Raw genomic sequence first — 25,209 nt, forward strand, 5'->3', positions numbered from 1 at the left:
GCGACGATGGGACAGGAAAGGGCTAGGAGTGGGAAGGAAGCGGCCGTGGCCTTAATTAAGGTACAGCCCCAGCATTTGCCTGGTGTGAAAATGGGAAACCACGGAAAACCATTTTCAGGGCTGCCGACAGTGGGGTTCGAACCTACTATCTCCCGAATACTGGATACTAGCCGCACTTAAGCGAATGAAGCTATCGAGCTCGGTTGGGTTGATTTGAGAATAGCTCTGATGCATATTGAAAGGAATTGATGAGGTAAGAGTTTTAAGATATCGCAAGGTTTTAAAGAGCTCAATAACCAATTAAACAACGTCAATATAGGCGAGTGTAGTAAACGAAACTGAGAATTTAAAATCTATTTGGCACTATACTAATCTTATTTGTACGAGTTTCAGGGTGGAAGAACAACGAAACTGGTTAGTATGACGAAGGATCCAATTAAGACGGAGATGTGGGCCTAAGTCAAAACTGGTATCTTGATGGGTCCGAGCTCTGATGGAATAACCACAATGATATGAAAATAGATGTCCATAGCTACCACAACCTACAGGATGGGATGAACAACCGAGTCATCGGGTGATAAGTACCCAAGCATTGTCTTCCTTTATTCTATCTGTAGAAAGCTTATAGTAGTGTTAAATTTATCATATAATGCAGGTGACTTTAAGAATACGGCTTGAGTAACCTAACGTGTCTGTCATTATGTATCTGTGAGAGATGTTGATCTGATCATTGGTAAGAGTGAAATTCGGTCTATCGTCAATGCCAAGTAGTGAAGGTATACAAGTTCGATCACATTTCATCTAATTTCCTGATACTGTTTGAATAATCGTGAGAATCTATTTGCATTGAGATAATATTGAGTGCTGCGTATGTAAGTTCAGTGAGTGATTATACGCAATTAATGTCAGTGTCGAGATCTTCTTTAAAATAACTTGTGCCGCAGAATAATTTAATGAAGTGCGGGTATGCTGTAAATGATATGATTTTATACGCGTATAGTTGAGGTTCTTCGTTACCTGCGCTTGTATATTTGAATGATGATGTAGACATGGTGCACATTTTGAGATGAGATATGGTAAATATTAGGGTCGTCAAATAAATTATGATAAGATAATGTGATTATTTTGCCTGCTGTCATTTCTTGATGGATACAGTACTTTTGCATCCATCTCTTGGCACAGGCCAATGCAAAGTGTAGCTACCACTGAAGTCCCAGTCTCATCCATGGCTGTGACAATATGGAAGCTGCTGGGGTATGGGTGGTGCTGATTAATGACATTCAGAGCACAACCAGTGTGTCTGAGTGTCATGAAAGGTGTTGCTCATAGGGTTAGTTGTGCTACAATAGCACTGTCTGGCCCAGTGAGGAAAGCAATGGCAAACTACCTCACTCCTCATCTTGCATAGTACGCCTCATTTTGGTACTGCCATTGGTTTTTGTGGTTTCCCTATAACGGCATAGCCTTTGGTGATGCTATTTGAGGATCCAACCAGCCTCTGGGCTGATGACCTAACAGACAGACAGACAGACAATGTGATTATTATAATAATGTGGTTTGTTGAGATTGATAATACAGTAATGTGGTAAATCTTCAAGAATGTCAATGAACCTAGTGTAGTAATGTTTAAGTGAGATGCTCATCATGTGATTTTAAAGATTTTGGATAGGCAAGCGAAATAATGTGATGTTAGTATTTTCAAAGGTATCCCGGAGAGATTAAATGTTAAGCATGTGGAAATCATCAAAATACGAATTTACGGCACGGCATGAAGGTAAAACGAATGTATTAGCGGATGAACTGTTAGGATCTTCGGTAAATGACATATCTAAACAGTAAAGTAAGTTGTTTTAAGAGGTTAATGTCAGCTGTTGAAGTGCGTTAGCGTTCAAAGTAATTGCTTACTGTAGTTAATTTTGGGCAGTAGTGTTATTTTCAGGAAATTTTGGAGGAGAGCAGATGCAGCACGGACATTCCGATATTACCGTTTCATTGAACATGCCAGTAGTTAGATGGTGTTGATTTTAGGTACGGCGAAGCTGAATGTTCCAGATGAGTGTTGACATCACCATGATTGTTTATTTATTGAATTTATTTGGGTCCCTTTGGATGATTGAAAGATGATTATATTTTCTCATGCAACGTTAGGGAGACTAACCGTCGGGATATTCAAGTTGTGTGTTAGATAGTTAGACAGTTAAATGATCAGATAGAACGTGGGAAGGCAGATATTGACTCAGATGAATGAACAAAGTGAATGATACTTTATGATTGGCAGATTTTTCGGAGAACTGTTAATAATTTCATTATTTATGGAAAATATTTCAGATATTGTGATGAATTATTTAAGAATTTTAGGAAGTTAACATCAGATAATGTTTATAATTTGTTTGTGGAACAAACAAAGATTGATCAATGTGTTACTTGTAATTCTCCGTCATGTTGTCTAGTCAGATGATTACTAATATTATTATATTTTCTTTCATGAGTAATTAAATGAGAGTATCCTTCCAAAATTTTATTGCGATCTTTTCATTTTAAAATTACAATTTGAGAGCCTTTACACAGGTAGGGCGTGGAAATGACTCTGTGTTTGAGCTGATGTTGGAAGAGATCTGACCGGTACTCGCCGAAAGGCCATGCCCGCGAGTGGAATTTCTTGCGAACCGTTGATACTAGCCAAGGTTTAATTGAAGAAAATCATGTCATTTCGAACCACCCACATCCACGGTCACAATATGTTAAGTTGCTTTATTTATCCCGTCCTTAAGTTTTGCACAGCAGTGTATTTGGCTTGTGTTTATTAATAGAGCATGGTTTAGTGCTAAGTATTGGAAATACATAAGTCGTGTGTAAATGTGCATATGATGTTGCTGGATTTAGAAAATTAAACTAGTATTTCCTGTAATATTTGCTTTCCATGGAATTGCTTGTTGTACTCTTGTTGTTGTAGTTGTTGGGTAATTATGTTTTAAACTTACTTTATTATAACTTGCAACATTAAGCTACAGTAGTAATAAGCTCAACCTATAGTTTTGTAAGCCATAGTGTTAAGTATTGGAAATAATTAAGTTGTGTATGAAACTGTATACGATGCTAGATTTAGAATGTTAAACTAGTAGTATTTCTTGTAAAAAAACATTTCCCCATGGAATTGCTTTTTGTACTCGAATTGTTACAGATGTTGGGTAGTTATGTTTTTAACTTGACTTCATTATCACTAGTAGTGTTAAGCTAGTAGTAAGTTCAACCAATAGTATTGTAAGCTGTAGTGTTAAGCACTGGAAATACTTAAGTTGTGTGTGAATTTGTATTTGATGATGCTGGATTTAGAATGTTAAACTAGCAGTAATTCTTGTAATATTTTCTTTCCATGGATTTGCTGGTTGTACTCATGTTGCTTGCTTGCTTGTTTGTTTGTTGTTGGGTAATTATGTAAAATTCCCTTTATTAATACATTACTGTAAGTGACCATTGCCACAAGGTTATTTCCCATTTGCAATGTATTTGTTAATAATAATAATAATAATAATAATAATAATAATAATAATAATAATAATAGTGTGACAAGTAATAGCAAATTTCAAGAAGTGGGCTGAATTATTTACACCAGGTAAACACTGAAGAATACGGTTATAGTAACACACATATCAAAATAAAGGGAGAAATATATAAGAATTAAAGTTAAATTCAAATTCAGGAAATCTGTTAGGAATGTACGGGTTTTCTGGGGATTTTTTGACGATACAGACCACAATCTGATCTGTAGGGTACCAAGTACTTTTAGACCTAGGATAGAGAAAGTGAAATCTGTCTGCAAACAAATAAGGGTAGAAATTCTCCAGGACAAAGAAATTAGAAGTATATGGATATGATTAGCGAAGAGTTCCAAACAATGGACAGTAAGCAGGTTCAGATTATAGAAAGAAAATGGGTGGCATTACAGGGATGCTGTAGTAGAAACCGTGAGGGAATGCCTACGAACAACTGTGTGGAAAGATGGGAAAATGCGAACATCTTGGTGGAATAATAAATTGAGAGCAGCTTGTAAACATAAACAGAAGGCTTATCAGAAATGGTTCCAAACAAGGGCTGATGCAGACAGGGAATTGTAAGTAGATTAAAGAAACAGAGAAAGAAATAATTCCTTAATCCAAAAACAAGTCATGGGGAGATGTTGGTAATAACCTGGATGAGCAAGGTCAAGCAGCAGGGAGACCTTTCTGGACAGTAATAAAGAATCTTAGGAAGGGAGGGATAAAGGAAAAAGTGTTTTTGAGCAGTCAGGTGAATACATAATAGATCTCAGGAATCACTGGACAGGTGGAAGGAACATTTTGAAAATCTTCTCAACATAAAAAGAAATCTTCCAGGTGAAGTCATGAACAACTGAGCTCATGGGGAGAATGAAAATAATGGTGAAATTATGGTTGAGGAAGTGGAAAAAAATGGTAAATGAACTCCATTGTCATAAAGCAACAGGAATAGATAAAATTAGACCTGAAATGGTGAAGTATAGTGGGAAGGCAGGGACGAAATGTCTTCATGGAGTAATAAGATTGGCACGGAGTGTTGGTAAGATATCTTCAGCATGGACAAAAGCAGTAAATGCACATATCTATAAGCAAGGGAACAGGAAGAATTGCAACAACTATTGAGGTTGCGTATCTCGTAATCAGAATATCAGGCAAAGTATTCACTGGCATCTTGGAAGGAAGGGTGCGATCAGTGGTTGAGAGGAAATTGAATGAAAACCAGTGTGGTTTCAACCACAGAGGGGTTGTCAGATTTTCAGTATGCACCAGGTACTTGAAAAATGCTATGATGATAGAACAAGTTCTTGGTTAGATTACAGAATGAGAGAGAAACAGTTCTTTAATCCAAACACAAGTCATGGGGTGATGTTGGTTATAACCTGGATCGATCATCTGCTGTAAGGTAAAGTAACAGGGAAGGATTCAGTTAGGTGGAAATATAGTAAGCAGTCTGGCCTAGGATGAAGACTTGGTCTTAATGGCAGATTGTGCAGATAAAAATAGGTGCAATGAGTACGGTACGAAAATTAGGCTTTCCTAAGATTAAATTGATGTCAATAGGTAAGGAATCCAAGAGAACTGCATGTCAGATTGGTGATACAAAGCTTGGAACAGATAGAGAATTTCAAGTATTTATGATGTGCGTTCTCCCAGGATGGCAGTATAGTGAGTGAGATTGAATCAAGGTGCAGCAAAGCTAATGCAGTGAACTCACAGTTGCGATCTTCAATATTCTGCAAGAAGGAAGTCAGCTCCCGGCCTAAACCATCTTTTCATTGGTCTGTTTTCAGAGCAACATTGCTTTACAGGAGTGAAAGCTCGGTGGACTCAGGATATCTTATTCATAAGTTAGAAGGAACAGAGACAAATGTAGCAAGAATAATGGCTGGGACAAGCAGGTGGGAACAATAGCAGGAGGGTTCTCAGAATGAGGAGATAGCTTACCTTCATTGGGGGTGTGCCTGAAAAGAACTGCACCACCTCAGGATGAGGACAAGAGTTTACTTTGTCCGACTCTTTGGTCAAATGGTCAGCATATTGGCCTTTGGTTCAGAGGGTCACAGGTTTGATTCCCGGCCAGGTCGGGGATTTTAACCTTCATTGGTTAATTCCAATAGCGCAGGGGCTGAGTGTTTGTGCTTTCCTCATCATCCCTACAACTCACACACCACCAACACTATTCTCCACCACAATAGCACGCAGTTACCTACACATGGCAGATGCCGCCCACCCTCATCAGAGAGTCTGCCTTACAAGGGCTGCACCTGGCTAGAAATATCCACACAAAATTATTATGAGGAAGTAAAGGCTAAGTTACTAATGAACTCGATGGATGAAGCTGTACGCATAAACTGGCTTTGGTGGTGGGGCATGTGAGGCGAATGAAGGAGGATAGGTTACCTAGGAGAATAATAGACTGTTATGGAAGGCAAAAGAAGTAGAGGGAGACAAAGACGATGATGGTTAGACTCAGTTTCTATCGATTTAAAGGTAAGAGTTACAGAACTAAGTCAGGCCACAGCACTAGTTAAAAATAGAGGATTGTGGCGATGTTTGGTGAATTCACAGAGGCTTGCAGACTGAACGCTGAAAGGCATAATGGTCTGCAATGATGTATTTATGTACGTATGTAAATTAAGTGAGGGTGGGAGTGAGTGTGTATTTCCACAAATGCTCACTGAACTTGAAAACCAACTTAATTATGAATATCTTGTTTGATCATTTAAGTTATTAGGGTAAAGGAACCTTCAATATTGATAATTACATTGAGGTTAATTTGATGATGGTTCTGTCTCATGACTTCAATATGTAACTACACTCATGCTCAGAAATTAAGGATAATGTGATACATGGTGAAGCAACGCTATGGTGGGTGGTTTGCGGTTTCAAATCACCTCGGGGTACGACCATGTGGTGCATTTGACCTGCGGTTGTCGCACGGTGGCGCTGGCAGCAGTCCAAATCCGCAGAGGTGTTGGTGCATGTCAGAGTACGGTGCAGCGAGTAAGTGTGCAGATGTTTTCAGACATGCTAATGGTGACTGTGTGGTGAAAATGGCTCAACGAACACATATTGATGACGTTATGAGTAGAATAATAGGGCGACTGGAGGCTGGTCAAAGGCAGCAGGTCGTAGCACGGGCCCTCCGTGTTCCACAAAGTGTGATCTCAAGATTATGGCAATGATTCCAGCAGACAGGAAATGTGTCCAGGCGCTACAGTACGGGACGTCCGCAGTGTACAACACCACAAGAAGAGCGATATCTCACCATCAGTGCCCGCAGATGGCCACAGAGTACTGCAGGTAGCCTTGTCGGGACCTTGTCACAGCCACTGGAACACTTGTCTCCAGACACACAGTCTACAGACGACTGAACAGACATGGTTTATTCGCCCGGAGACCTGCAAGGTGCATTCCACTGACCCCTGTTCACAGGAGAGCCCGTAAAGCATGGTGTCAAGAACACAGTGGTCCCAGGTTATGTTCACGGACGAGTCCAGGTATGATCAGAACAGGGATTCTCGCTGGGTTCTCATCTGGCGTGAACCAAGAACCAGATACCAACCCCGTAATGTCCTTGAAAGGGACCTGTATGGAGGTAGTGGTTTGATGGTATGGGGTGGGATTATGATTGGTGCACGTACACCCCTGCATGTCTTTGACAGAGGAAATGTAACAGGTCAGGTGTCTTGGGACATCATTTTGCACCAGTATGTCAGCCTTTTCAGGGGTGCAGTGGGTCCCACCTTCCTCCTGATGGATGATAACGCACGGCCCCACCGAGCTGCCATCATGGAGGAGTACTGTGAAACAGAAGATATCCGGCGAATGGAGTGGCCTGCCTGTTCTCCAGACCTAAACCCCATCGAGCACGTCTGGGATGCTCTCGGTCGACGTATCGCTGCATGTCTTCAAACCCCTAGGACACTTCAGGAGCTCTGCCAGGCACTGGTGCAAGAATGGGAGGCTATACCCCAGCAGCTGCCCGACCACCTGATCCAGAGTATGCCAACCCATTGTGCGGCCTGTGTACGTGTGCATGGTGATCACATCCCATATTGATGTCGGGGTACATGTGCAGGAAATAGTGGCGTTTTGTAGCACATGTGTTTTGGGACGGTCTTCTCAACTTATCACCAATACGGTGGACTTGCAGATATGTTTAGTTTGTGTTCACTATGTGCCTATGCTATTAGCGCCAGTTTTGTGTAGTGCCACGTTGTGTGGCACCACAATATGCAATTATCCTTAATTTTTGAGCATGATTGCAGTTAAGGAGTGATGAGCCATTAAAAAAAATGGTGGCGATATTTGCTTTGAGTGTTTAGTGTGATGAGTAAACGCATGCGAGCAAGGATTGATTCGACATGACGTCACACCACAGCAACCGGGTGGTAATCTCCAGTGTTACATGATTATGAACGAGCAGTAGAACACTAGAATTCAAATTATTCTGGTATGTCTTGTTCATCATAACATTAAAATAGTTCAACTTTGCAGTTAAGTTTACCTGTCTGATATTACTGTTAGTGCCCTGAGGAGAATAAATTGAAATTCTATCATTTTTACGTAGTATTCCCCACCAGGCTGCTCATTTCTGCCATCCATCTAATGAAAATTTCTGTGGAGAACACTGCTTTTTCACTGAGTGTTATTAAATGACAGTGTATTAAAAGGTCCAAAAAACACCAGACAACAAATATAAGAACATTTACACTGGGATCCATGAAAGTATCAGCACATTATTGCAGGCGAAACACACTTTCTAAAATAAATGTCAGCTGAAGCCTTAATTCCGGACCAGTGGATTATTAAAAAAAAATTCTGGTCACACTCTTCGGCCAAGAATTATTTGGAGGTTAAACTCGGCCAAGTGCGAGAGAATGACTGTCATCTTCAATGTGACAACGCTTTGATAAGATTCGAGTCGAAACTCGAACATGCCACCGTTGAAAGATGCGGATGCCTGTCCACTTCTTGGATTTTAATTTTGTCTTCATTAGTTGGCAATTTCATGTCTTTTTCAGTATCCATAACCATTCCAGAAGACAAATATGCACCACGGTAGTCAACTTCCTAATCCGTACGTTGGCTATGACGCAATAAATAATTACTACCCTTCATGGTATCACTTAATACACAATAAATGTCTCTGAATGTAATGTGAAATACATGCACAAACAGGCTTACTGAGTTATTCAGCAATATCAATGAAAGCCAGAGAGCAAAACTGAACTTTCCTGAGGCTAACGGCTTGCTTCCCCAAACGTAAAAAAGAACCCTGTCAAGTTCACGAATTCACGGCCATTTCCCATTTTCGTGCAACTTTCCCCGACCTGACTCCTGTGGCAAGGGCCCTAACCTGTTCCTTTCACAAGGGATGATAAAGAACATTTTCAGGGCTAGGAAAACTGTGATCATAATTAAGCAGTAATAGTGAACATTTGTAATGCAGTAAGTGATGTAGTTTTATATAGATTTAATACGATATGAATCGGGACTCCAAATTTACGACGTGTTAAGTGAGAAATAGTCTTAACGAGGAGCCGCAACCCGACCCGGAAAGCTGGAAATGGGAAATTAAGATGATGATGATTATTTCCTCAACTTATTTTATTAATTCTATTCCATACCTCATCAATATGATTATTTTTACAATCAGTACTTATTAATTTCAGCTGCTCCTGTTGCCATATCCTCTTCTGTTCTACCAATGGCTCTTTACATTCCTTTCTTACTTTCCCGAACTTTTCTCATACCTCAGGATAACCCTCGTTCCTGGAGGCCTTTAGGGTTCTAATCACCTGCAATATCTTAGTTTTACACAATTCATTATACCATCCTCTTCCCTTATCTTTACTTTTATTCTGATTTCTTTTCATGTGAGCTACGGTCTTAAAAGATTTCTCTACCAATTCTGCTGCTAGGTACTCTATTCCACCTTATTTGAATTTCTTCTCTTAAATATGTGGCTATTCCTTTAGAAGCATTTGGAGCTGATGACCTAGGTGATAGGCCCCTTTAAACAAGCATTCTTTAAGAAGTGTTTCCGCACCATTAATATTTATTCATTATTCTATTATTCTCCATTTTCTTATATTTACCTCCTCATATACCATTAACATTAGTACCTGGGAATGATGTGATTTAGCCCACTCTTTAATCTCTATTTTATTTACCATTTCTATATCTCTTGTACACACAACCTAATCAATTAATTACACTACCCCCTTGCATAATATACTGTATGTTTTTCCCTATTTCTTTCCTATTCCATCCCTCCTCCACCGTCCATTCAGATTATACAGTCTTACTAAAATACATGGTTCTAACATAAGATGAAAATAAATCAATCTAAACAAAAGTAATGATGACATAAAACAGGAAATGTTAAATTAGGATATAAGGTCTTAAAGGTAGTAGGTGAAAATTGTTACTTGGGTAGTAGACTAAAGATGGCAGGAGGAGGACATAAAATGCAGACTAGCATAGGCAAGGAAGGCCTTTCTTATTTCTTTGTGCTGGTGGGTTAATGTCGCACTAACACATTGAAGGTTTTTGACAATGCAAGGATGGGAAAAGGCTAGGACTGGGAAGGAAGCAGTTGCGTCCTTAATTACGGTATAACCCAAACATTTGCCTAGTGTGAAAACTGGAAACCACAAAAAAGGCCTCGATTAAGAAAAGAATTTTGCTCGCTTCGAAAGGAATTAGAAAGATGTATCTTAAGACTTTTGACTGGAGGCACTGTATGGAAGTGAAATGTGGACAACAACTACCTCAGACAGGAAGAGAATAAAAGCTTTTGAAATGTGGTGTTACAAAACAATGATGTTGAGATAGATAGCTACATAGAGAAAAAGAAATAAATACAGAATCACGAATGAAGAGATACCGAATCAAATGTGCGAAGAGAATGATTAAGCTAAACCTGACCAGAAGAAGAGAGAATAGAACACATCTTAGGGTACGTTTATGCTGCAGCTTTGCTGCTGGCAGCTCTCAGTTGCAGTTGAAAATTCAAAAAAGCTGAAATGATAGTTAAGGCCATTCGTATTTTGCATAATGTGATTATAGATATACAGCAGCTGAACACTTGACTACGAAGACATACTTCCAAGAGCTACCCCGTCAAGGAGAAACAATGCAGCTCAGGCTGGAGCTCTTGAAGTGCAGAATAAACTCAGATTTTTTTAACAAGTAAGACACATTTTGTTTGCGAGTGTATCTTGCAATAATTTGGTGTGTTGAATGTGTAATAAAAAATGTAAAATGACTCGCCCGGATTTTTCAGTGCTTTTCTACTGCAGGAACTGACTGAAGAATGAAGTTACAAATGCTTCATTTTGTAATTTAATAGTGTACTTTTGAATAATGTAAAATAAGGGGTTATGGAGTACCTCATTTTGACTTTAGTTAGGTTCCCTAAGCAAAATGTATTTACAGCATAAAAAATAACTGTCAAATTTTCAATAAAAATCTAGATACTTCATATAAATCACCTGCTTGTAAGGATGGAGGTCCCCTAAATAGCTAAAATTTAAAAAAAAAAAAGTTGACATACTCGTTTTGCATTCTTTTGTCACTTCGTTCCATAGTTCGATGATGATGCTTGTTTAAAGCGGGCTATCATCTAGGTCATCGGTCCCTCGTGGGACGAGATGAGAAATTGGATTAACAGTTATAATTAACCCACTGACTAGGATTTAAAATGTAATAATTATTATGAATTAAAAATAATCAGTGGATCTAATTTACAATGAGTAAAATGTAATAAAATTGAATAAGGCACTGACACAGAAGTAAAATCATATATTCAATTCAAATTTAAAATACACAAAGACAAACACACAGTCATTACAATAAAAAAAATTAAAAACAAATAGAAATTTCACTTTTAAACACGATAAAACAGGCCACTATCCCTCATAAACTGCAGAACGAGGTCTACTAGCTGCTTGTCATCTCATTACTCCATTTATCCCATTTGAACTTCTTATGATGATCCGCATGCTGCTGGTTTCAAATCGCATTTCGTTCGAAGACAGGTTCAGATAGCAAGTGATTACAGAACATCTGTATAGAGTACGAAGAGAGGAAGAGTGGGAGAGTGGGTGACCTTGAAGGAACCAATCACAGTCCAAATTACAGGATAGCCAGTGATGTGCCAGGCTCAAAATCAAACGTATTTGAGACCATCGATGTGGCGAGGATAGCAGCCAGCAGCGCAGTGATAAGCTGGGCTCCAGGGTAAAAGCACCGATTGAGATCCATTAATTTGTTTCATCATCGCCTAACATCGAACAGCGAGGCTTGGCGATATGCCGGCAGAAAAGTTGCAGCATAAACGTGCCCTTTATGACACCCAGGACTTGTTCACTTAATTTTTGAGGGAAGTGTAATAATAAAATGTTATTACTTTTAAGTGACACTATTTTTTTATGGTTTTCAGAGGCACCGAGGTGCCAAAATTTAGTCCCACAGGAAACCTTTTACATGCCAGTAAATCTACCAACATGAGACTGGCACATTTTAGCACCTTCAGATATCACTGGACTGAGCCAATTAGCCTAACTGGAGGGAAACGTGGGCAGTAAGAATTGCAGGGGTACAAAGTCATAAATATGATGAAGAGGTTAGAGTATATATAGGATGTAGCAGTCACAGAGAAATGAAAAGGTTAGCACAGGATAGGATGGCAAGGAAGCTGCATCAAACCAGTCTATGGACCAATGACCCAAACAAACTAATACTGTAACTGCATTAATCACTTATTCAGAACTGAACATCTGAACCATGCTGACAATTTCAACAATTGATGGGGCCACTTTGCGCCAGTCTGAAAGTGAACAGAGGAAGACCGAAAATGACATACATGGGTTGGAACTTTAATAATGAAAACACTTCTGTGGATGCAAAATACTGAATTAATTACTGTCACTTCTATCACATGTTAGTCTATGTCTAACCTACCTCACAGTAAATGAACTCTCCCTTTCAATGCAAGTATATGCACCTGCACTGTGGTGAGAAGTAGTCAATCTTGTGTGAGTTGACACACTAAACTTTTGTGCATTTGCCATGTTCACGAAACAGAGACGTTAGCTGAAAATTAAATGTGCCTGTGATCACACAGGAAGACAATGTCACGAAAGTCTTCATGGGGCATATGAGAAAATGGTGTTACCATACAGCGCTTTCAGTAAGGGATGTTAAAGCGTGGCACACTTGATTTGGCAAGGTCAACCTAGTGTCAGTTAACAGCAAGTGCAGATTTCTGCTGTGTTACTGGACACAGATCAACATCTGAGGACACGTGAGTTAGGTCACAAGATGTGGATTATTGCATACGACTGTGCTGCATATTCTAAAGAAATGCCTGATAATGTGGAAAACTGTACTGCAGCAGGCTGCCTGCAAGTTGACGGAAACACAGCAATGGCTACAGTACACCACCATTTGAATCACTTGGAGCACTGTGTTCATATATTACTGCGCTTGACGAGGCATGGGTCAGATTGTCTGAACCTGAACTTAAGCAACAATCCAATTAGTGGCGTCATTACAGGGTGGCACACAAAATTAAAGTTCATCAAACTCCTACTAACATGAAAGTTATGGTGATTCTTGTCTACGACTGCAATGATGTCATCCTAACACATGACACACCACATGGACACTCTTACTGCACAGTATTTCCGTATATCTTTGGAGCGTAACCCAAGACCAGTATTACAAAATAATTATAATGATAATAATAATAATAATAATAATAATAATAACATAAAACCACTTCCTGCAGAACCCTTCCATTGTGTTGCAGCATAATGTGCAGGCACATGTGACACATCCTGTACCTGATTTGTACAGCAGCTGGGGTTGGGAAGAGCTATTCCTTGCACCATATTCACAGGACTCAAGGCCCCATGATTATGATGTGATCCCAAAGATGAAGGAACCACTTTGTGGCATTCATTTCTTGTGCTGTTTCAGAGATTCTGCAGGCAGTAGATCACTCCATCAGAACAGGAGCTGCTACAGGGATTCTACGACCCCCACATTGCTGGCCAACGAGTTGTAGATAATGCTGCTGAATACATTGAAGGACTGCAGTCATTTCACACAGGTATCACGTTTGTCTTAGTAGTAAATAAATAGTTGCCACTATTAAAGTTCTAAACCTGGTACATTTCATCAGTCTACTTTTGAGTGGTTCGGTGCAATCTAATTCAATGACTGGTTTGAGAAAACATTGTTACTCAGAATGAGGAAACTAGAAAGGAATAAAGCTGTTATTACTGACACCTTGTCCACACACCTGAATGTCTGTCTTCCAAAAATGCTGACGGGAGTATATTTATTTGTATGCCTTCAATCAAATAGCACCCACTTGACACAACCACAGCAGTAGATATAGTGGTAGAGGTGAAACTAATTGCAACAAAACTGATTCTTGTTGTAAATGGTAGGTAACGCACTCATAATCAACATACTCAAAATATGCATGTGTACTATCGTGCAGAATGCTTCTTTTGCAGCCATCCTAAAAAACATCAAAAATTAAGAAAAAATCTTTAGAAAATTATACGTGGTATCAAATTACAGGAAATTTCATGCTGAAAAAGAAAAAGTTCATGATGTAGTATATTACTTTGAACATTTCTTGACATTAGTTCAGGTGGTATGGTATCTGGCATCTTAATTGTCAACAGCGATTGCAGCGGGTCCTCTAGAAACCATTTGCACTTACATACTACGATCCTAGAAATGGACGAACAATTGTTTTCATTGGTCAGCTTTTAAAGATGCCCTTTCCATGTCGTGGGCGTGAATTTATTCGCTGTTGACGATTAAGAAGCCGAATATCATACCACCCGGACTACATTTATGAAATAAAAAACATACGCCTCGGCCCAGGATCGACCCCTCGACCTCCTGCATGCTAACCCAAAACTCTATCCACTGCAACAACTGTACAGCATGACTAATGTGTGCTGACAGAGGTAGTTACCCTACATGTAGTTACAGTGTTGCCAGATTGCCACTCTTCAGTGTTCTTTTTCTGCCGGATATACTCGCAGGACGAACTTTTGTGAGACATTTTTTATTGCTGGCATGTGAGGAGTCACGCTGCGACACCCGAGTGTGTGAATTTCGTTTCACCCTGTATAATAACACTTTTCACACAAAAAGGAAAGGAAATATTCCTAGGGAATTGCATTTATCACCATCTTCAATAGTTTAAATCAATTAATCATAAGGAGCACGCTTAAATTGGGATTTAAAAACACTCTGTAATGCTCTTCTTAGGGAAGACTGCCTTGTTTTGCCCTACATCAGCCGATCGCTCAGAGCTTGATGTTGGCGCCACGCTTTGCTGGCAGAAACATACGGAGCGCACTCTCTATCTGTTTGTATGCTTGAAGGTCCTGATGTGTCTGCTACGCGCACAGCGGGCGATCACGGCAGAGCTGAGTCAGTTTATATTGTTGAACAAGGCAGAACTAGCGGCCACAATGACTCGGCAATGAATTTGAGACATCTTCATTCCAGACAACCAGTGCAGGTAGAATAGGTTTCCAGCAGGGAAGCCAGCTCAGAATAAAAGAAGGAAAGACAAAACAGCGTTAAATTTTATGAGAATTTAGGCTAGAAAAGTCCAGCCCCACAGTGTAGGGGACAACGCGTCCGCCTGTCACCCGGCAGCCCCGGATTTCGATTCCCGGCTGGGTCAGGGGTTTTTAATTGTAAATGATTAATATCCCTGGCCTGGGGACTGGGTGTTTGTGTCGTCCGTAACGTTCCTTTCTTCACATTCAACACTCTACACTTCCTCCATTCTAATTAAACGCAGGTTCATATCACATGGTGCAAGTAGGGGCAAAAGATCTCTATAGGTCGATGCCCCAAAAAATAGAATTAAAAGAAAGGCTAGAAAAGGGATGACTATGGATGAAGACAAGGGTTTAGAAGAGGAAATAACTAGTTCCCCACGTGGATCCATCATACAATTAAGCAAAATCATGAATTGCGCATAGTAGGGCTGTGAGTTTGGCAGATATACCCACGAGCAAATAACTAGACTGGATCGTGGGATTAATAAATATCAAGGGCATATTGAGTAAACTGGGGAATGCTGAGGAAATGATAAAGGTAAAGAACTGGGAAGTTTCTCATCATATCCCAGTTGTTATTCGATTGCTGAGAGGCGAAGGAAAATCAAAAGGAAAACAACAGATTAACTATGTACAGAACAAATTGGAAGGTATAGATGGAGTGAGGAACTTGGGAGATAGCTTAGGGATTATTATAAGGGAATAGTTTTGAAATTTTGAAGTTAGTTATTGAGAATATGACTGAGAATAACAACATAAAGCAATAACAATGGTTGAAAGAACAATAGCAATAGCTGGCAAAAAAGTGTTGTAAGAAAGAGAAAGGGAAATAAACAAATCTTATGGTATTATCATTTAGACTTTCACGCCCCGTGTAACTATTCCTAAGCCCAAAAATATACCTCATGAATAAATCTTATGGTATAATGGTGAGCATAAAAAAAATTACAACTGAAATGACAAGTGTACAGAAACGAGGGATCTCGGGGGAATTAAGGTAAAATTTCTGTAGAAAGAGGAAGGAGTACAAAGATTTAATGAGTGAAAATATAAATAACTGGCAGGCCAAATTACAATTATTAAACAAGCATAATATGTAAGGAAAACAAAAGTAGTAAACAAGCAAGTATAAGCAATGGGGAGTGGCTAGTGGATTTCTAGGAGTTGCTAGGCAGTAAAGATACATCAAAAATGAATAAAACTAAGACTGGTATACTTAGACATGTGGAGAACACACTGCCGGTACTAGACAACCCAATAACTACAGATGAAGTATTAGACACAATCACAAAAAGGAAATGGGGATAAATCAGGTGCTATTAGTGGAATTACTTATGAATTCTGGAAAGAGGTAGGTAATAACTGTCAGATGTTAGGAATAGTAACTAAAATACGGTAGTTAATAAAAAAAAAATTATGCTAGAAAAATCGAAAGATTCTGTCAAGAAGAGAGGAAGAAAGATCAAACACAAATAATTACGGGGGTATTACCTTGTTGGATATACTTAGCAAGATTTATACCAGTATTTTTGCAAAAAGAATCATAAAATAGAAGATTACTCTATACCCTGTGTTCCAGTCAGGATTTAGCAAAGGAATGAGAACCACAGATAATATATATAATTAAAACAATAAAGATTATACAGTGTGAATCAGCAGCGCCTTCCAATATTGTTTCCTGCAGCCCACTAATGTGCACATGGTTATAGCGGTGCTACTCACCTGCAGGCGTACTATATGGTACTAATGTTCAGTGAGCACATTTTGCACATGATTCTGAACCCTAGTGAAATGTTATATCGCCCATTCGCAAAACATGACGCCTTGAAATAATGTAGTAATGTCCTTTTACCACGTAACTATGTTAATGTATCGTGTCTCGTGACCGTGTGTAACGAAGACGGGAATCGATGCATAAAACTAGGTAACAGGGCAGTAATTAATGTCTTGAACACTGAACCGGATGGCTCTGCTCTCGTCGTACTACCAGCATGGTTTCAGCAGTGTAGCGTAGTGGATGGGGTTAGGCGTTCACCTAGCAATCGACAGAATGTGCCAGCGGTGGTTCGAATCCTGCATTGTTCGAATACTGTTTGAATACGTGTTATTCAACTTGTGTCTGCATACTCCGCTGGTTAGGGCCTGAATATACTGTAATCTCTGCTGTCATTCGGCATGTTTTCCACAGAAGAATACATTGACACGCTCCTCATTTATGGTGAAGCAAGATAAAACGCGTGCGAGGCACTACGTATGTACCAGGAACGGTATCCCGACAGGCGACACCCGGCTGCTACATTCCGCCATGTTGAAAGACGCCTAAGGACAACAGGCGTGATTTCCAACCAGCCACCAGTACATAACAGGCCTGTTACATAGGGTGAAACGGAAGAGGCCATTCTGGAGGCAGCTCGTAATAATCCACATACTAGGACAAGGGCAACTGCACGACAGGTGAACACCAGCCAGCTGCCCGTCAGGCGAATACTGCATGAACATAAATTTCACCCATACCATCTTGAGCTACACCAAGGGTTCCATGGGCGGGATTTTGAATCTCGAATGGAGTTCTGTTTGTGGCTATTAGGTAGGCTGGACAATGATGCAGTATTCATATCACATATCTTGTTCTCGGACGAATCACGCTCCCACAATAATGGGAATGTGAATTGCCACAACATGCACTATTGGAGTATGGACAATCCTCACTGGGTGCGACAGGCGCCCCGTCAAGTACGATGGGGAGTGAATGTTTGGTGTAGAATCTTGGGGGATCGTGTGATTGGACCTTATTTCTTTGAGGGCCATTGTACGGGCCCACGCTACCTGCACTTTCTGCGCCAGGAACTCCCACTGCTGCTGGAGGATGTGCCCTTGCATGATCGTTTGACGATGTGGTTGCAACAGGATGGAGCTCCACCACATATGACTTTGCCCGTTCATAACCATCTGAACAAGGAATTGCCAGGACGAGGAGACCCTGTTTCTTGGCCCACCAGATCACCGGATTTAATGCCGTTTGGCTTCTTCTTGTGGAGACATTTGAAGAACGTTGTTTACACTCAAGTGCCGGAAAACCCCGACCAGCTCCGGCAACTCATCACGGGCGCCCGCTGATCAATTACACCTGGAATGCTTCAGCATGCAAGACGATCTATTGGACACCGGGCCCGAATGCGCTTAAGCTAAAATGGTCATCACATCGAGCATTTGCTGCGATAAAACATTGTCAGGGCGGTTCCTATTATTTCAGGTCTGTACGTGTCCGGTCTGCTAACTAATCGGCCCTTCTTAGGGCCACAAACACATTCATTCACACACAATTTGCATGAAAGTGGGTATTGAACTTACAGTGTGTGCGGTACATAAAACAAATATTTCAAATACTTGTAATCTTCGTCCCGCCTTTACCAACTACACTACGGTTCCCTATGGCACAATGGGCAGCTTATAGCAAGTATTAGGTTTACTGCAGTTGCAATATCAATTTAGTGTTTCACCGGCATGTCAGGTTCATATGACTAGAAGGCATACGCATGTCTTCCAGTGTTTAATAGGAATATAACATTATGGCGTCCTATCATGGTGAGGCGGTAAATACCAAGATATTTATAGCAGTAATGGCAGAGTGCATAGACGCAGAATAAGAGGCTCATGGCGAACTTGAATTTAGCAGGTGAATTTTTGTAGTGTGGCAGCTCAGAGTGTATTACATTATCTCTACCACTGCAGTGGGTCCGAGTAAGTGTTAGTGAAGTGATTGATGAAAGCAAAAGGCAAAAATTCAATAAATTAATGATGCGACGCAAGGTGAAGCAAGTGCCAATTGAAGCCAGAGTTAAGCAGGCCATACAGGAAGTACTGAGCAGCAAGGAGACACTTGGCATGACTGCCAACCTTATCCAGGACCAGGTAACAAAGTCAGTTGTTGAACAATTAAAGGAGACTATTCATTTTAATACGACTGTAATTGAAGAACTTAAGAGGGCTCTGTAGAAGCAGGACAAAACAATCAGTGATTTAAAAACTGAACAGCAGGATAAAACTGACTGTTTGGAACAGTATCAAAGAAGGCAGTGCCTACATGTTCGGTATACCTGAAACTGCGGACGAGAAGAGTGACAACTTAGTTCTTGACATTGCAAAAGAAATCGGAGTCAGTCTTTCTGTGGATGACATTGATAGATCTTAGAGCGTTGGGAAAAACAACAGCGGGCATCCGCGACCTATAATTGTCAAGCTTGTGTCATACCCTAAGAGAAACGATATGTTCACGAACAAAAAGAAACTTTGGGCGATGACCTACCCTTTAAACAACAAGCATCATCATCACAAAAAGAAACTTAAGGACTCCGATAAAACCATCCGCAAGGCCCTAACTCCAGCAAGACTCCAACTTCTTCAGGACGTGGTCGCAAAATTTACCATCCAGAACGTACGGTCTAGAGATGGGATCAAATACGTAAAACAATTGAACCGTAAAATAGCCATAACAAATCGTGCAGATTTGAACAGTATTCACTAATCATGAGCAGACTCTCTGCAACATAAGGACCGCCACAGTTATTTTAGTTCACATAAGTTAATTTTCCACATAGTCGTAGTTTTGATTTAGTTGCTAATCTTATAGTTGTAGTAGGTACTACTTACTATCAGTCGTCATAACTTAACTTTCAAGCTGACAGCATCAACCCCTATGCACCCGTAAGCGGACTGGTACGCGCTCGAGCGACTGGGCCAGGACTCCACAAGCGGACTGGTACGCCAGGATGCAAGGTCGCATATTGGAGACATTTGTGACATCTGTTAGCTTTTTCTGGAAACATTTCTGATTGAAATCTGTTCTTGGTGTCTCAAAGTGTCACCAGAGTGCTCTGGTATGCTTCTTTGGCAAAGAGAATTGATTAAAATATCGATCGAGAAATCTGTATTCTGTTGACAAGATGGCTGAGAAGGAAGTTGCTTGCTTGCGCGAAATACTCAGTAATAGCAAAATTCAAAGCGTATTTGATGTTTTAGGCTCTGATTTCAGCAGTGTTAGTGAGGAAGAAGTTATTAGTGATCCTGTGCATGAATGAACACTAAATATAACACCAGAGATCTTTCGCATAGTAATACCGTACGACATGGAATGCCGAATGAACTTTCTCCCGCCCCTCAAGATCCGATTGCGATTTCCAGATTTGAACCTACGATCTCGGTACCAGGATGTGAATACATTGTCACTGATCCTCAGACTTAATAATAATAATAATAATAATAATAATAATAATAATAATAATACACTGAGTGAGATATACGGTTGTAAGTTCCCATTTCGGAGATAGGTTCGAATCTCATCATTCGCTTACTCATGATTTGTTTCCCATTAGTTCCTTATTTCCAAATCAGGTAAATGTTAGGCTCATGTTGTATTGGTTTCCTATTATTTCCTTATTTCAAAATCAGGCAAATGTTAGGCTCGTGTCGTATAATTAAAGCCATAACACACACGAAAGAACTTCCGAGGTGAGATAAGTTAATGAAAAATTTAAGATTTCAAGGGATTTTGTGTGTGTTATATTTCTGCATTGTTCTGTTTTTTGTGTCATGAGCAATAGTGTGGAAATTCTCAATAATATAAAACAGGTCCCGTGATAATACACCCTAGCACACGAGGGCGAAACGCTGGCAACCAAGAATGAGCTAGCTGGAAAATTTATAATGTCCAATAACGGACCATTTATATTGGTATTATAATACACGCAGTCGATCACCCATTATACTGTTTTAACCGAAAGCTTGCAACACCCACCTTGCATACTAAAAAGTTGGCGGATTCCTAGCAATGTCAGAGCAAAGGGCAGGTGGGTGCATATGGCTTAAGCAACCAGGAAACAAATGTGTCTAATTTCAGACTCCTTTCACCACTGTCCCAGGCAGGTCATTACCCCGTCGTGCCAGCCCCCTCGCAGAATACCGCTAACCGTCCAAAGACATTTTTGCACCCAACCCTACTTCCCAACAAATAGCACGTTAATACACAGAGCATTGTCTCACATTTCTGAGATTTCTCTAACATATTTTCAACCTGTAATCTGCATGCTATAATGTTTTCAGAGTCATGGCTGTATCAGTCTATCCCTTCAGCAATGGTTCAAGTGAGTAGATACACTTCAATTAGGAATGATAGAGAGGGAAAAACTAGAGGTGGAGTCGGAATATTCATACGTGATGATTTGTAATACAAGGTAATATGTAATCGCCAAGTGAATACTCTCACAGACCAGAGTTCTTGTACGTAGAAATTGAAGTTCGTGGTACAAAGTGTTTACTCGGTGTAGTGTACCACCCAACGAAGACTGGAAACACAACAGATCTAGAGGAAGCGCTATAGTATTTAATATCCAGGTATGAACATATGATTTTAATGGGAGACTTTAACACTGACCTGACAAATGAAACTACTGAGACTAGGCAACTGACGTGCATGTTTGAATCCATGAATATGACAATGCATACTCTTTGAAGTGTCCAAAATACAAGCCTAAGATAATCACATACAGGGGTTTCAAAAATTTGAATGAAGCAGCCCTCACAGGACGCTCTGAGCACACCATGGCACACAATTCAGTATATAAAGGACATTGACAAAAAAGTGTATCATTTTAATGAACTTCCCTTACCTTTATAAAACAGACATGCTCCATTACGTACTGCTCAAGTAAAGTGACCCTCTAACCCTTGGCTCAATCAAGAAATTCGTGATCAAATGAAAGACAAAGGCACAGCCTATAGTTATTATGTGAAACATCCAGCACAGGAAAATTTTTAGAATTATAAAAGACTCCGAAATAAAACAATGCAGATGATAAGAAATGCTAAAATATGCCAATAGTACAAAATTTTAAATACACATGACTCTGCTGTTGTACAGAAAACTCTCTGCGATATGGGTCTAAATAAAACGACGATGGATACTAACCGTAATGTACCTTTGGACAATCTGAATGATTATTTTAGCTCAAGAAACGACCAAACGGAAATACCAAGAGAGCTACTATTGACAGAATATCTTCAAAGGGAAGGCATGGTGGAGAAACATTGTACTTCTCTCACGTGACTCTAGGTGATGTAAAGAGCGCTCTCAATGACATAAAATCAAGGTCTATTGGACACGACGGAACAAACCTGTCCCTTTTAAGAAAAATTCTAGACATCATTCTTCCTACAATAACGCACATTATTAACATCTCTCTTATGAAGGGAATCTTTCCTGAGAACTGGAAAAATGCCATCATCCGACCGTTGCCGAAAAATAGCACCCTCACAACCCGTGACGATTACCGTCCTGTTAGTATCCTCCCTGTACTAGGAAAAGTACTGGAGAAACTAGTACACAAACAAATGGCAGACTACTCTTACATCATAACTTAAGCGAAAGATATCAAACAGGGTTTAGATTGTATTACAGTACTAAGAGAGCATTAATAAAAGTAACTAACGACATTCAGCTAGCAAAGGACAACGGACAAATGACAATTCTAATTCTTCTTGACCTTACTGTGCCATTACACTATTCCAAAGGTGAAGTTTCAATCGAGTTGGAGTAAACGCAATTACCCACAGCAAGTTAAGCAGAACGAGTAACTTTGTAAAATGTCATAGAAATTCAGAAAATTTCAATATCAAAATTTATATAATCATGATGGCAGTGAGGAAGACAAAAACCGGTGATTCGGATTGTTGAGAAACGCAACACTGTAAAAAGGATAACACAAAATTATTATCATTGCGAGAAGACATGTCGCGAATAAGTTGTAAGCTGATTCATAAGAAAAGTATCAAGAAAAGAAGAAAATTTTAGGAAAGAACATATTAGCTACAAGAAAACGTCGAAATAAATATCAATATATATTAATAAAACGCGTTATATCCAATTAACAAATTCAACGAGATTTGAAAGTCGGTAAGTCTAAGACACCAAGAACATAATATCAACCAGAGAAGCAATAGTCTGGGACAACACAATTATACCGCAAGAAAGTTTATAACAGAAATCCTATACAGCACATATATTGAATTTACAGCAGACATTTTGGAAGTCTGAGATAAAATTAGGGACCAAGCAAAAAAGTTTTAAAAGAATTATAACTGTTACAATAGAAGGCTTTGTTTGTAATCACATACAACAGCTGATCTCACATGTTTTTCTGCATTTCTGCAATTAAGCAAGATGAGGCGATGATGAGTCCATAAGAAGATGAGCGGCGGACTACCTGGAGTGACCTGAGCTGAATCGTGATGGGCCAAAACCGCAGTTGACATCTGCAGAACTAGCCACGCAGTACGATGATCACTCCCGACAACACAGAATGAACGAGACATAAATCGTCCCAGAAGCGAAGGAAAAGAGATAACTTTCTTAAATAAAATCACGTAGCTTAGTGGACGTTATTTAGAGTAGTTCATTTCTAATCAAAGTCTTGTTATTGTGTCATTTTAATCTTCAAAATAAGCTTAAATATGTTAGATTCTCATGAGTGATTTCTCAATAGATTGAAATAAAGGGAGTAGATAGTGTTCTAAAGCAACATAACCAAACGCCAGTTAGAGTAATGCGCAACCCAAGTAATGTTATGCCATAGGAGATGAGAAGTTTTGACAAGAAGAGTATTTTATGATGCTGTAGTTTCCAAGTGTTGGGCTAATATGAATGTAGGTGGTATAGGTTGATAATGCATGAAGGAAATACATGGCTATTACAAGATAGGATGACAAAAGTTACGGAAATGTCAACAGACAGGAGAGATATTGATACAATTTGAAAAGACATTGATCCGATAATGAGAACATACAAGAAAATTACATATGCATCAAGAGAGGTTAAGTGTGAAGAGTTGAGAATAATAAGAAGAGATATGAACTGAAATGAATACTGAAGAAGATATAGAAATGTCGTCTGAAAGAAATAAAAGATGGATTGAATAGGAATATGTGCTACAATGAAATAAAATATTGAGTATTTGAAATGAGTAATGAATCGATTGGAGCTTCTGTGGCTCAGACGGCAGCGCGTCGGCCTCTCACCGCTGGATACCGTGGTTCAAATCTCGGTCACTCCATGTGAGATTTGTGCTGGACAAAGCAGCGGCAGGACAGGTTTTTCTCCGGGTACTCCGGTTTCCCCTGTCATCTTTCATTCCAGCAATACTCGCCATTTCATTTCATAGCATTTATCAGTCATTCATAAATCGCTTTGGGAGTGGCGAGCCCATTTTAATAATAGTCTATAGGCCTATATGGTTCATTCATTACATCCCCCACCCGGTCAAAGACTGGAAAACAGGTCGTAGATTTTCATTTTTCAATGAATCAATTGACGCAAGCAAGGATCATGTCTTTGTGATAAAACAATATTGTATTTTTGTCTAGAATCCATGTGTTACGTTGATTGTGACAGATTTTAACCTTCATAGAATATTATACTAGGGCCATGACATCAATAGATACAGTAGCCCCATGAGAACGAATATTCATGCACTATGAGATCGTAATGTAGGATTTCTTCTGAAAATTTACGTTATTTATTTTGATTATGGGATACTTCGACTGATATGAAAGACGATTGTTACTGTATATAAGAAGGTAGAGGTGATATTGTATAGTATCTTCCAGAACGATATTTCCCTAAATGTTTTAATTAATTTTACACGAGATCACAAAAATATAATTATTTTTGGCTCATTTAAGATTGATATACGTGACTGGGCCTAATGATTACTCTAGTGTATATATGAAGATTAATTTAAGATATGCATTTGCGTGTTTTGGTAATTTAATTGATTTTTAAAGCAAAGTTGTGCTGAAGCCTACGAGAAACTTATCACTTTTCCTGATGCTTATTCTGAGATACAACAAATATCATGAGATAATCCAACCTAAAACTTGATGAATATAATTTTAACGAAGTGTCTTAGGAGAAGTAGGAATTTTGTAATGGACAGACAATGTTAGCTAGAAAATAATGGAATAACTCTATATAACAAAACTTTTCCCATACTCAAAATGCATATATT

At 39.5% G+C, this 25,209-nt stretch overlaps 1 protein-coding gene across 4 annotated transcripts in view; it reads right to left on the reverse strand.

Annotated features, from left to right (window-relative positions):
- LOC136862776 (DNA-binding protein P3A2) overlaps nt 1–25,209 on the reverse strand; it is a 298,693-nt gene that overhangs the window by 253,577 nt on the left and 19,907 nt on the right. For 2 of the 4 annotated variants that reach the window (XM_067139028.2, XM_067139029.2), the window contains exon 2: nt 13,855–14,079. The exons of the other annotated variants lie outside the window; for them this stretch is intronic. The gene's annotated coding sequence lies outside the window, so the exon portion shown is untranslated. The remainder of the gene's footprint in view (nt 1–13,854; nt 14,080–25,209) is intronic. 4 annotated transcript variants of the gene reach the window in all.

Source organism: Anabrus simplex, chromosome 2 (assembly GCF_040414725.1).
Source record: "Anabrus simplex isolate iqAnaSimp1 chromosome 2, ASM4041472v1, whole genome shotgun sequence".
Lineage (NCBI taxonomy): Eukaryota > Metazoa > Arthropoda > Insecta > Orthoptera > Tettigoniidae > Anabrus > Anabrus simplex.